Source organism: Ailuropoda melanoleuca, chromosome 17, assembly GCF_002007445.2.
Source record: "Ailuropoda melanoleuca isolate Jingjing chromosome 17, ASM200744v2, whole genome shotgun sequence".
In the NCBI taxonomy this organism is placed as follows: domain Eukaryota; kingdom Metazoa; phylum Chordata; class Mammalia; order Carnivora; family Ursidae; genus Ailuropoda; species Ailuropoda melanoleuca.
In genome coordinates this window covers 13,731,123-13,746,188 of record NC_048234.1, presented here as the reverse complement: position 1 = coordinate 13,746,188, position 15,066 = coordinate 13,731,123, and the positions used below count along the sequence as shown (strand labels likewise).

General features: G+C 42.9%; 1 protein-coding gene across 5 annotated transcripts in view; it reads right to left on the bottom strand.

Moving 5' to 3' along the window:
- Positions 1–15,066, bottom strand: part of CENPP (centromere protein P) — a 234,751-nt gene that overhangs the window by 108,906 nt on the left and 110,779 nt on the right. The window lies entirely within an intron of this gene.

Below are 15,066 nucleotides of genomic sequence, written 5' to 3'. Positions count from 1 at the left end.
TTGGTTTAATTTTTCTTCTCTCACCCAGGAACATAAACTATTTTTCAGAAACATCTAACTTATATAAAACACTTTTAGCACAGTATCAATGCTTTCTCATAGGGACAGTCCTGAAATACTCCAAATTACACTTGTGCTATGAAACATAATCACCTTTATCTTGAACTACCACAAAAACTAGATTTTAAAAAATTTGGAGCACAGTAGAAAAATATTGCATATACGTAAGGTAGGGTGGAGAGTTTGAACATCCAGGTCAGGGATAGGTAAATAGGTCTTGTTCTTCCTAGTGAGGGCCTACAACTACGGCACTGCTGGCACCCTGGACTGGATTGCTCTGGGACTGAAGTGGGGGATGGACTATCCTCTCCTTTGCAGAAGGTCTCTGTCCACAAAACGCCAGGAGCACCTGCACCCCACTCCCACAGTGGGGCACCCAACAATGTCTGCCAACCTGCCAATGGGGGGGGCGGTGCAAGTGGTGAGGGTGGAGTCTCATGGCAGCTGGCTGAGAACAATGCTCTACAGGAAATTTACTTAATTTCTAAATTCTGACCCAAGTTTGGAAACTTGGAACAAAACAGTTACTTTTGTTTTGTAAAACTATAGGGACAAGATCAAAGTGTGATTAACATAATAGAAGGTGGACTGCTTGAGTGGCTCAGTTGGCTGAGCATCTCAACTCCTGATCTCCGCTCAGGTTTTCATTTCAGGGTCGTGAATTCAAGCCCCATATTGGGCCCCATGCTAGGCGTGGAGCCTAACTTAAGAAAAAAATAAAATAAACTAAAATAAAGATAATAAAAGTTAACCACCAGTAGTGATATGACAGAATGAGCCCAGGGATGCAGAGCTTTGAGTTGGAAAAACAAAACCAGAAATTCAAGTCCTTTTATAGTTCTGGTAAGTCACAACCTCTTTGAGTCTGTCTCCTCATCTACAAAGTGTAATGGTGACAATAATCATAAGTTAGGCTGCCCTGAGGATTGAATTAAAAATGTATATGAATGTTTGCAGAATAAGAACAAATAATACTAAAATTTGTATGGTACCACAGAAGACTCTGAATAGTCAAAGCAATCTCAAGAAAGAACAAAGCTGTAGGTATTGCAATCCTAGGTTTCAAGGTACCCTACAAAGCTATACTAATCAAACAGTATGGTACTGGCACAAAAATAGACTCATAGATCCATGGAACAAAATACGGGCCCAGAAATAAAGCCATGCTTGTATGAGCAATTACCCTACAACAAAGGAGACATGAATATACAATGGGGGAAAAGCCAGTCTCTTCAATAAATGGTGCTGGGAAAACAGGACAGCTGCATGCAAAAGAATGAAACTGGGCTACACTCTTACAGCATACACACAAATAAACTAAAAGTGGATTAAAATCCTAAATGTGAGACCTGAAACCATAAAATTCCTGAAAGAAAATATAGGCAGTAATACCTTGAACATCGGCCATAGCAACATATTTATAGATATGTCTCCTGAGGCAAGGGAAACAAAAGCAAAAATAAACTATTGGGACTTCATCATAATAAAAAACTGCACACCAAAGGAAACCATCAAAAAAAAAAAAGGGGGCAATCTGAATGGGAGGAGATATTTGCACATGACATATGTGATAAAGTGTTAGTATCCAAAATATATAAAGAAAACTTACACAACTCAACACCCAAAAAGCAAACCATCCTATTAAAAAATGGGCAGAGGCATTTTTTATTAGAGGCATTTTTCCATAGAAGACAGAAAGATGCCAACAGACATGTCAAAACAAGTTCAACATCACTCATCAGGGAAACACAAATCTAAATTACAATGAGATATCACCTCACACCTGCCTGAATAGCTGAAATCAAGAAGACAAGAAATAATGAGTGTTGATGAGGATGTCAAGAAAAAGAAACCTTATTACACTGTTGGTGGGAATGTAAATTCATGTGGCCAATGTGTAAACAGTATGGAGGTTCCTCAAAATTAAAAGCCGAAGTACCATATGATCCAATAATTCCTCTACTGGGTACTTACCCAAAGAAAATGAAAACACTAATTTGTAAAGATTATGTACCCCTGTGTTTACTGCAGTATTCACAATAGCCATGATACGGAAGCAGCCCACGTGTCCCATAGATGAGAGGATAAAGAAGATACGGTGCATATATATACAATGGAGTATTACTCAGCCATAAAAAGAATGAAATTGTACAATTAGTGACGACATGAACAGACCTTGAGGGTATTATGCTAAGTAAAATAAGTCAGAGAAAGACAAATACCATACAATTTCACACATATGTGAAATTTATGAAACGAACAAATAGATTTAAATACAAAGAATGGTTGCCTGAGGGGAGGTGGGTGGATCAATGGGTAACAGATGAAGGGGATTAAGAGGTACAGAGTTCCAACCATAATATAAGTCAGTCATGGGGATGAAAAGTACAGCATAGGGAATAGAGTCAATGATTTTGCAATAATGCGTGCAGACAGATAGTGACTACACTTACTGAGGTGAGCACTGAATAATGTACAGACTTGTCAATCACTATGTTGTACAGCTGAAACTAACAGAACACTGTGTGTCGACTGTACTTCAATCAAAAAAAAAATTATGTGAAAATGCTTTGTAAACCATAAAGGTTCATAAAATATGAGTACTATACTGCAAAATTACTGAGTAATGAGACAAATTAAAGATTATAAAGCTGCTAACATGAAGAGGATATATTACAATGATAATCATCTTAAAATTAAAATATTCTAAAGTTCCAATAGTTCCAATAATTCATTTAGCTATAATATATCAGAAAAATAAAACTGTGATACCCCACCATGTATAAGAACATAAGTAAAAGTAAAATGTTCACTGAAATTTTAAGAACCCAGGTCTTATAATTCTTGTTTAAGATTTTTATTTATTTGAGAGTGAGAGAGACAGGCAGCGAGAGAGGGAACACAAGCAGGGGGAATGGGAGAGGAAGAAGCAGGCTCCTAGCAGAGGAGCCCGATATGCGGCTCGATCCCAGGAGCCTGGGATCACGCCCTGAGCTGAAGCCAGACGCTTAAGGACTGAGCCTCCCAGGCACCCCTAAAATTAATAATTCAATTCATAAGGTTAAACAGATCAGTCTACTATGTCAGTAGTAGAGCTTAAAGTAGCTAAGTTTATCTTTTTCTAAAGAGACAGAACAAAAAGTTTTTAAATGCTGGAAATGATTCCTGAAATCACTGCAGTTAATTTCCTGTTATTAATGCTGTTTTTCATCCCACAGCTGTTAACCATTTTTGGTGATAAGTTTACAAAACACAAATCACTAATAAAAATCATAAACAACCAAACCAAATTAAAAGTTTTCTGCCTCAAACCCATTCTACGGCAAATATAAAATATTACTCACTTGAAATCCATTAAAGTTTGAAAATAAAACACTACTACACCTTACTGGGCTTATTAAGGACTTCAAGACAGAAAAAAATCTCAAAGACAACCCATCCATATTTTCTCCCAAATACTACAATAAAAATCATCATTGAATCCATGGAAAAAACTTAATACTTTTTGAAAATCACCTGAAGTCACTAAAACTAAAGTTTATTTTTTAAAGATTTATTTATTGGGGGGAGAGAGAGAGAGAGAGAGTACGAGCAAGAAAGGCAGAAGGGAGAGGGGGAGAGAATCTCCAGCAGACTCTGTGCCAAGCACAGAGCCCAACCTGGGTCTCGATCTCATGACCCTGCGATCCGGACCTGAGCTGAAACCAAGAGTCAGACGCTTAACCAACTGCGCCACCAGGGGCCCCTAAAGTGTGTGTGTGTGTGTGTGTGTGTGTGTGTGTGTGTGTGTGTGTTTTAAATCAAGTGTGTTCCTCCTAAAACTACTGCATTATTTTCCCTTCCTTCATAATTCCAACTTTTCTGAAAGAACTGCCTCCCTTCTGTCCTCATCACCTCTATACTCACAGTCCTCAGGCCGCTGTACCTGACTAACCAATTCTCCGTTTCCCCCAAATCATACCGTGTGAATAAGCCTGAACAATACTTTCACCTGCACTTACTAACATAATCCTCACAGTACTGCCACGAGCAGGCGCCTGTACTTGTACCTGTTTTTCAGGTGTGGAAACTGGAAAACAAGGTTCAATGACCACGCCAGATCTAGGACTTGATCGTCCCCTTTACCCACAATGACACACTGGCTTGGTCAGTGCTCATCCCTACCAAACTCTGTATGGTGCTTACTTCCGGAGGTTCTTTGCTACTTGGCTTCCAGAGACACCAGCTTTCGGGCTGCTCTTTAGTGGCTAGTGTCCCCCAGTATTCATCTTCTGGCCTTCTTTTCTCTGTCCCCCTGGCCATCTTGTCCATTTCTACACATCAGCCATACCTTTAAGGGAAGGCCTCTGAAGCCCACTTCTCAATGTGGGCCTCACCTGGGAGTAACTAACTCTTAAAAGTAGACCCAAACATCTGCAGCTTTAACACGCAATCAAATCAACCCTAAACAATTCTTCAGACTGTCACGGTCCCTCTTGGCCTTCTCCTTCCCAGTTGCTCGGGAGTGTTCCGCCCCTCTCGCACCTCTGCAGCAAGTCCTGACGCACTGCCACACCCTCGTCGCTCTCACTATGTCACAACTGCTGTCTTTCCTGGTCGGAATATCAAAATCAGTTCCTGGCCTCATTTTGCCAATCCAACTCTAATATGACCAACCAAACAGACCTGCACGCTAGCTGGATTAATTACAGTCGGTCCCCGCGTGGAAAGCCTCGGATAGTTCTCAGCGATCACTGAATTACAAAAACTTCTTAGCCTACGTTTCAAGACTGTCCATGATCTCCGATTTGAAAATAATGATTTAAAAAATTTTAATTCCCATAGTTAACATTCAGTGTTCTATTAGTTTCAGATTCTAATGTAGTGATTCAGCAATTCTATATATTTTCAATGCTCATCACAGTAAATGTACTCTTAACCCCCTTCACCTACTCAGATAATGATTTTTAAGCTTTTTATTTCATGCTTATATCTTTTTATGCCCCAGCCCCAAGATAACTTACTGTTTCTCACATACACTCTCTAATTTCCGGCTTCTCTGTACTTATGATGCCATCCTCTGCATCCACCAAAATCAAACACGACCTCAAACGTCTGGGTCAAAAGTCACTCACTCAGCAGCTCTTCCTGGATTCTACCAGAGCAGATGTGGCTTCTCACACCCCATCCAAATCTTCCCAGTACGCTGTGCTTCTCTTTTGCACTATCACAGTCTAACTTAGCTCAGCTGGTTATTCCTTGGCCTCTTCTCACATTCTCCACAGTGCTTTAGCCATCCTGGGTGCAAGCACTGCTTCCTCGTCTGTGTCCAACCCTCACCAAAGGCTAGCACACTGCCTTGGCTCAACACATTTCTGAATTAAATCACTGAAGGGAAAGGAAAAGCTTTTATCCTCATCGTAAGAACATGATGCATTTTTATCCTGCACATCTTCTTTCTTCCTGGCATTGACCCATCCCTCCAGCTCTGCAGCAAACTGTGCTCTACGACAGTCAGAGGGCACACATTCATTGTTATCGTGGGGACTTAGGACAGTTCCTATCATAGGATCTGGGGAGCTTCGAAACAGACCCTCCTTCCCAATCAGCTCCAATGAGCGCTCAAGCAAGGTGTGCATTCCCAGCAGTGAACACGGAAATAAAGAGAACTACTTTAAAATGAACCCTTCCATAGACAGAGGAAGAGCTTAAAGAGGGGCCAAAAAGGCAGAAACACAGGGACAAATGAGGGCAAGAAGCAAAAGCAATGTGCCATTCCCAGCTTTCCATGCAGGGCACAATCAGTCACGTGAAGTCCTGATATGAAGACTTGCATTTGGAGTCCTTTTTTAAAGGAAAATACAACTGAAGCAAAAGCAGACAAAACAATACAATGAATTTCCACGTACTTCTCAGTTTTGAAACTAATCAACTCATAGCCAATCCTATTCATTTATATTCCCATGTTATTTTAATAACAGCTTTATTGAGAAATTTAAAGAATACAGTTCATTGTTTTTTTTAAGATTTATTTATTTATTTAAGAGAAAGAGACCATGTGCGTGCATGTGAGCCAGAGAAGAGGCAGAGGGAGAGAGAGAATCTCAAGCAGACTCCCAGCTGAGCGTGGAGCCCCACGCTGGGCTGGACCCCAGGACCCTGAGCTCAGGACCTGGGCCCTGATCAAGAAGCAGACGCTTAAGCGATGGAGCCACCCAGGTGCCCAGTTGGGTGGTGTTTACTGTATGCAGGGTTAGCGTCATCAACACAATCTATTTCAGAATATTGGATCACTCCAACAAGGAACCCTTTACCCGCTGAAGGTAACTCCCCACCTTAGGCAACTGCAAATCCACGTTCTGTCTCTATGGGTTTTCCTACTCTGGATGCTTCATATAAATGGAATCCTTCAAAAGGCAGTGTCTTTTGTCTGGCTTCTTCCACTCAGCATGTTTCCCAGGTCCATCCATGCTGCAGCTGTGTCCAGGCTGCATTCCTGTTTAACACCAAGTAACATTCCACTCTCTGGAATCCACAGCCCACATTCACTGACCCACTCATCAGGTGGCGGACATACAAGCTGTTTCCATTCCTTGGCTCTTATGAATAATACTGCTATAAATACCTGTGTATTACAAGGGGTGTGTAGACATCGGTCTTCACTTTTGGGTACGTACTTAGAAGTGTTAATTGACAGGTCAAATGGCAATTTTGTGCTGAACTTTTTGAGGCACTGTAGACTACTTTTCATAGTGGCTGCACCATTTTACATTCCCACCAGCAGCACATACAGGTTGCAATTTCTTCACACCCTCACCAATACTAGTTACTGTCCTCCCGTACATTTTGTTGTAGCCCATCTTTTCAGTTGCAGCCATATGGTAATTCACCGTGGTTTTGATTTGCATTTTCCTGACGACTGGTGATGTCAAGCATCTCTTCTGGTGTTTAGTGACCATCTGTTATCTTCTCTGGAGAAATGTCTGTTCAGATTCTTGACCCATTTTTAAATTGGCTGTTGCTGTTATTCTTCTTATTACTGAGTTGTCTCGTTCTCTATCTATTCCAGACACAAGTCATTTATCAGATATAGGACTTGCAAAATTTGTCTCCCATTTTGTAGGTTGTTTTCCTGCCTTCTTGATGGTATCCTTTGGCACAGGACAAAAAAATTCGATTTTCTTTTTATTTTATTGTTTAAAGGTTTTATTTATTCATTTGAGAGAGAGGGACAGAGAGAACACACAAGCAGGGGGAGAGGGAGAGGGAGAAGCAGGCTTCCTGATGAGCCAGCCAGGAGCCTGATGTGGGGGCTCAATCCTAGGACCTGGAGCTCATGACCTGAGCCAGACAGACACTTAACCATCTGAGCCACCCAGGCGCCCCAGAAATAAATTTTTTAATTTTGGTTTTGATTAAATTTCTTTTGATTCCTGTACTTTTGGTGTCACAAGGTCTAATCCAAGGTCATAAAAACTGACATCTATGTTTTCTCCTAATACTCAGGAGTCTTTGCTCTTACACTTAGGTCTGTGTTCCATTTCGAGTTAATTTTTGCGTCTGGCATGATGCGGAACAGGATATAAACCAAGCTCATCGCCCCAGAGGCTCGTCCACACCCTTCCCAGTCCCCCCGCCCCCCAGCAAACATCATTCATTATCCTGCTCCGCCAATCAGGACTTTGCCACCAGCAGCACAGCCCTCTCCTTAAAAATTTTTTTATAAATTTTCTTAATAACTGTTACATAAGTAATGGCAGTTCCGCTTCCTGGGTCCATGTCTTATCTATATGTCTAATCATTTCAATACTTTGAAGAAACAAAAGTGCTCCTCTCACCTAAAGGCTACTTGCAGCAATATTATATAATTCCACAGAAAACGCAGAGGATGTCAGACTACTAAGTCTCAAAGGTGACTCCAAAAATTCTCAGATGGGATTAAAGGACGGGGTTGGCTATGAAGTGGGAACCCCCAAATAACAGAAAGACAAAGATAAGGTGGCATATAGAACAAAGGGAACAACAGAACTTTGGATCTAGAAGCGGCCTCTTTTAAATCTCTAGGATGAGGAAGCTGCTTCCCCGAGGGAACAGATGACTTCACACCTGAGACTCACGACAAGCCTCGGGTTGGTGTGCAGCAGTGACACTACAACTATGGGGATTTTCCTGTCTGTCCATTCTGAGACCACAGAATAGCCTACCTCTAACTCCCCACATATCTTAAAAAAGATACATAGTTCTAAATATTTTCACCCCAAAAATGAGCCCATTAAATTTATTAGACAGATTACCTAATTTTCACCATGGGAGGGCAGTCTTATTCTAATATGCCATAGAAGTCTGAAAATGAAGACAAGAAAGCTAGACATAGCTTATTTTATTTATTTATTTATTTATTTATTTATAGATTTTATTTATTTATTTGACAGAGATAGAGACAGCCAGCGAGAGAGGGAACACAAGCAGGGGGAGTGGGAGAGGAAGAAGCAGGCTCCCAGCAGAGGAGCCTGATGTGGGGCTCGATCCCAGAACGCCGGGATCACGCCCTGAGCGGAAGGCAGACGCTTAACAACTGCGCCACCCAGGTGCCCCCAAAGTAAGCATTTTAAATGCAATGTTCCAATACCAAACACTCAATCATCATGCTAACTTATGATGGTACACATGCACACACCAATCTCCAAAATCATAGAGAAATAAATGCAAAGGGTTTGCAACAATGAAAATGATTTGGGGAAAGAACACCGATGGAGGATGTGTACTACCCAACGGCACAATGTAATGTAAAGCTGCGATAACCAGGGAGGCCGCAATGGGACAGAACTGAGAATCTAGAAACAGACCTGTACATTCATAGTTAAGTATATCCAGGTAACTCAATGGGGAATAATCATCTTTTCAACATATTGTCCTGAGAGAGCTGAATATTCACATGCAGAAAACTGAACTCAGACCCTAACCTTACAACGCATACAAAAACGAACTCAAAATAGATCATGGACTTAAATGTAAAAGATGAAACTACAAACTTCTGTGAAAACATAAAAAATCTTTAACCGCAGGATGACTGGGTGGCTCAGATGGTTAAGCATCTGCCTTTGGCTCAGGTCATGATCTCAGGGTCCTGGGCTCGAGCCCCACATCTGGCTCCCGGCTCAGTGGGGAGTCTGTTTCTCTCTCCCTCTGGGGGAGCCCCCTGCTCATGCTCTCTTTGTCTCAAATGAATAAATAAAATCTTAAAAAAAAAACCCAAAAAACAAAAAAAAACCCCAAACCTTTAACCACTTAATCAGCCAATTAATTCTTCGACCTGACACACCAGCAGGGTGGGTCAGTTGGTTGAGTGTCTGCCTTTGGCTGGGGTCATGATCAGCCAGGAGTCTGCTTCCCCTTTGCTCGTTCTCTCTCTCTCTCTCTCTTTTTCAAATAAATAAATAAAAATCTTTGAAAAAATGTTTTTTAAAAAATGAAAACTTGTGTCATGGACTGGAAGAAAAAAGATTGCAAGCCATATATCTGATAAAAGGATTTATATTCAGAATGTATGAAGAACCCCGACACTCATAAGACAGACACCCTAACTAAAAACAGGCAAGAGGCACCAGGCCGACTCAGCTGGTGGAGCACGTAACCCTTGATATTGAGGTTGTGAGCCTCATTCGATGTAGAGCTAACGTAAAAATAAAATCATGAAAAATAAAACAGGCAAAATGTGATATACAGGTTTAATGTAGTTGTTATCAAACTTCCAGCAAGGCTTTTTATGGATATAGACAAGATTATGTGGAAAGGCAGGGGTGCCAGAATAGCCAAAACAATTCTGACAAAAAGGGAGGAATCGTCCTACCTGATTTAAGGTAGCACCAATGCTGAGGAGGATTTATGGGAAGTGGACCTCACATTCTTCACGAGTGGGGGGTTTAAAACGGTGCCGTCACCTTGAAAACAGTTCAGCAGGTTTTTTCAAACCAAACAGGTGCTTATCATACGACCTAGCAACTACACTCCTAGGCATTTACCCCAGAGAGATGGAGACTGATGTTCACATAAAAACCTGTGAATCGGGGCACCTGGGTGGCTCAGCCGTTAAGCGTCTGCCTTCAGCTCAGGGCGTGATCCCAGGGTCCTGGGATCGAGCCCCGCATGGGGCTCCCTGCTTGGCGGGAAGCTTGCTTCTCCCTCTCCCACTCGCCCTGCTTGTGTTCCCTCTCTCACTGTCTCTCTCTGTCAAATAAATAAATAAAATCTTAAACAAAAACGAAAAACCTGTGAATGACTATTTACAGTAACTTTATCAGGAACAGCCCCAACCTGCAGCAAGCCAGATGGACTTCAGCAGACGAGTGGTTATACCAGCTGCGGTACATCCTTCTTACTCAGTAATAAAAGGAGTGAACTATTGATACACAACCTGATCAACAACCTGGATGGATCCCCAGAGTTATGCTAAGTGAAAAAAAGTCAACTACAAAAAGTTACATATTCTATTATTCCAGTTATATAATATTCTTGAATGACAAAATTACAGAAACAGATTAGCGGTTGCCAAGAGCTAGGGATGGGAGGGAGAAAAACAAAGAGATTTCTGTGGCTATAAAAGGGTAAGATGTGGAACCCCTGCAGGGATTAAATGTTCTCTCTTCACTGGTATCGCTCTCAATATCCTTGTTGTGATAACATACTACAGTTTTACAAGGTGTTATCATTAGGGGAAACCGGACACAGCATACATAAGATCTCTTTGTACTATTTCTTACAAATGTATGTGTCTATAATGATCTCAAAGTAACATTTTTTAACCAAAAACAAAACAAAACAAAAAAACCCAATCACGAAGGACTGACTGCAGTAGAATGCAAGGTATTGGATAAATCAACGCCAGGGGCCACATTAAGGATGGTTTTATAAAATAACCAGATAGTTCACAGACAGCTCAAGGGGCGAGACTGGAATGTCCAGAAACAACTCTGTTCGCAGTGGGAACGGCCTCTCACACTGGACAGGGGACGGCAGCTGTTCAGTGGATGTCACTGGGACATGGGCAGAGCTGCGTACAAAACAGGAGGTTATTACTGTACGACAGCTCTCAGTTCTAACCTGTCAGAGACGTAAATGCAAACACTAAGAACAACAAGGAAACCACAGTTGTCCTAGAAGAAACCATGGAAACTAAGGAGAGAATTTTCTGACAATGCGGAAGCGGGGAAGGTGGTTCTAACTCTGACACAAAGAGCCAGAGGGCCTTAAATAGAAATACAATAAGCCTGACAACATAAAGTCTTCATGGCAAAACTGTCAAGAGCAAAGCCAAAGACAAATGACAAACTGGAAAACAACAGCTTTGAGTCCTAGACATAGGCCTGATTTCCTTTATAACGAAAGAAGACCTACAACACAATAGAAAAAAAGTAAAAGATACAGATAGCTCTAGAAAAGGAACCAAACATAGATTTGAAATATAAGAGATATTCAAACAGACTCACTGTAAGAGTCATTTAACCTACTCGATCACCAAAGACAAAACCTTAATACCCTAACCAAGGAGGGTTTTACAAAGGCCCTTGGCACTCTGTGGCGAGCAATTAATTACACACGTGCACGCCCAGCCTGCAGATTTATCAAATATATTTGCACACATGTGCAATGACATGTAAAAGGTTATTAACTACGTCAATGTTTGTATTAGGAAAAGATTAGAAACACTGAAAAGTTCATGCAAGAATTCTTTTTAAAAATAATTTTTAAATATACATATTTGCTAAACATACACATAAGTGCATAAACGTCTCTGGAAAGAGTCATAAGAAAATGACAACACTGTATTCTCCCAAAGGTTTCAACAGCAGCGAATGTGTCCCCTGGAGTCAGACAATGTGGCGGCCCTTAGCAGTGGCCGCTGGGAAGGGAACCAGGTGGTTAGGGACAGAAAGTGCAGGAGTTTTTGTGGTATACCTTGTGACATAAGAAATACACATTTGGTGTCTGCTCCCAGTTCCTGACAGAGAGCTCCGAAATCACTTGCAATTTCCTGGGTGATAGGAACACATTTTGTTCTAAGGAGGTGACTCTGGGGGCGGGGGGGCTCCCTGATGGTTTGTGGATGAGGGCTGGTCATGAGAAAGACCTGCCATGACCAGAAGCTTGCAACTTTCAGCATCCCCCCATCCTCTGAGGAAGGAGAGGGGCTAGAGACTGTGTTATTCATCCATCACACCTGCGTGAGGAAGCCTAAACAAAAATCCCTAAGGTACACAGTTCAGAGAGGTTCCAGGTTGGCGGGCACATGCATGACTGGGAGCAGAGTGTACCACAATTCCAAGGGGACAGAAGCTCCTGGGCTCAGGTCCCTCCGGATCTCATAGCATGTATCCCTTCATCCGGCTTTACACCCACATCCTTTACCATGTGCTTTATTAAATATTAAAGCAATAAGCATAAGCATTTGAGTTCTGTGAGTCATTACAGAAAATTATCTAACCTGAAGACGGCTGTGGGAGCCTGTAGCCATGCTGTACAGAGGGGGTGGGTAACCTGGAGACCTCCTACTTGTGACTGGCATCCAAAGTGGGGGCAGTCTTGTGGGACTGAGTCCTTAACCTGTGGGATGTGATACTAAGTCTGGGCAGACAGTGTCAGAACTGAGTTGAATTGTAGGACATTCAGCTGGTGTAGGAAGGAACAGGGCAGCTTGAGGCCAGAAAGCAACCCAGAAACACAAATCAACTGGTTCAGGAACAGGCAAGAGGTAGACCGTCAGTTTCCCCAAAGGAGAAGGTCATGTTTGGAAGTTATTTTTATTTTTTTTTATTTTTAAGATTTTATTTATTTATTTGACACAGAGAGAGGTAGCAAGAGAGGGAGCTGAGCAGGGAGCCTGATGCGGGACTCGATCCCAGGCCCCTGGGATCATGAGCCGAGCCGAAGGCGGACGCTTAATGACTGAGCCACCCAGGCACCCCTATTTTTATTTTTTGAATTAATTAAGTGCTACATTTATTTACTTATTTATTTACTAAGATCTATGTTCAACATGGGGCTTGAAATCACGATCCAGAGATCAAGGGCCACATGCTCTACCAACTGAGGTAGGCAGGTGCCCCTACGTTTGGAATTTATATTTTTTAAGATCTATTTATTTATTTTAGGGAGAGAGAGGGTGGCTGGGAGGGGGCAGAGGGAGAAGGAGAGAGAGAGAGAGAGAATCCTCAGGCCAACTCCCCACTGAGCGCGGAGCCCCATGCGGTGCTCAATCCCAGGACCTGAGATCAGGACCCGATCGTGATCTGGAAACCCAGAGTTGAACACCTAGCTGACCGGGCCACCTAGCAGCCACCGTTGGGAAGTTTAAAATATGAGGCAACACTGGAGGGTTTTAAGCAGAGGCACTGCACAATTAGATTTGTTTTAATATAGAATAAGATGAAAACTTGATTGGAGAAGATGTGTGAACACAGGGAGAGGAGTCAAGCCACCACTGCAACATCTGACGGAGAGATGTCAGTCACTGGAGAGACGACGGTGGCAGGACAGGTCAAGAGACACAGACACACCGAAAAGACACTCCTGTGCTAGATCACAAAGGACTCAGGAACAGATCCAATTTGAAAGTGAGGGTCAGAAGGTGATTTAGACCAGTGGTTCTCAAGTTTTCACTGCACCTGGGACACCTGTTAAAATGTAAGCTGCTGGGCCTGCACTCTGAGCATCTGGGTCTGCAGGTCTACGGTATAGAGATGATGCACCTGAATTTTCAATTAGCAGCCCTGGGAATTCACACACTGATGGCTCTCCTGCCACATTTTAGGATGCCCTCGTTTAGACAACTCCCAGCCTTCTGGCATACGTCAGACAGTGGGTGAAGCTGGGACGGCGTTACCATTTACAGGAAAAGAGAACAATGTGGGAAATGGAAGCCCCGAGGGGCACAGGCACAAAGATGGACTCTGCTGGGCACGTGGGAAGTTTAGTGTTTGGACTACTGCTGAGGGCGGCCGGAATGGTCTTTCTGATGGAAGCAGTTCATCAGCTAAGCGTCAAGTCTGCCTCCTACACGTGATCTGACGTAGAATGCTGCGAGGCGTCCAAGCCCGTCAGAAGCCTATGCTGACCGTGACCCGGCTGCCTCTCTAAGGGTACCCTCCCTGCCCAGATCACTCAGCCCCGCCATACTGTCTTTTCCCCTCTCGATACCAATGTGGCTTGCTCCCTCACTATATTCAGATCTCTGCTAAACTATTTAAAATAGTACTTTCCTTTCTTAAAAATTGATTAAACAGACTTTATCTTTTAGAGCAGTTTTTAGGTTCACGGCAAAACTGAGAAGGTACATCGATTTCCCACGTCTCTTTCTTTCTTAGCAACTCCTTACTTTCTGGTGCTGCAAGGTACTCCGGGCTCATCTTGTATGCTCCGTGCCTCAGTCCTGGAATCAGCCATTTCTTCAAGGAGCCTGGTTTCCTTTATGGCAGAAGGTGACTGTAACCAAGATCTAGGGGCTCCTGCCTGGGTGGCTCAGTCGGTTAAGTGTCCGACTCTTGATTTCGGCTCAGGTCATGATCTCAGGATTGTGGGATTGAGTCAGCCCGGTGTGGGGCTCTGCGCTCAGTTCTTAATCTGCTTGAGACTCTCTTCCCCTCTCTCTCTGCCCCCGCCCTTGCCCCCGGCAGGCACACACTCTCTCTCTCTCTCAATACATAAATACATAAAATCTTGGGGGGGGGGGAAGCAGCCGCCGCCACTGCCACCACAATCTGGGTGCTGGATGTTTGTTACGGCTGGAGAGTCACTGTCTCTACGCCCTCCTGGCCGACAGAGCCTGGAGAACCCACGTACACACATCCACAGACGGTTCTAGACGGAGCCAACTGTTTATTTTCTGTTTTCCTATTCCATGACAATAGAAACTTGTGCTGCTGAGTCCCCAGCACTTAAAACTGCCCTGAACAAATCAGGTGCTAAAAAATATTAGCTGAATGAGTATAATGAAAAAATCTGTGATTCCCACGATTAAGCAGATCTTAGTCC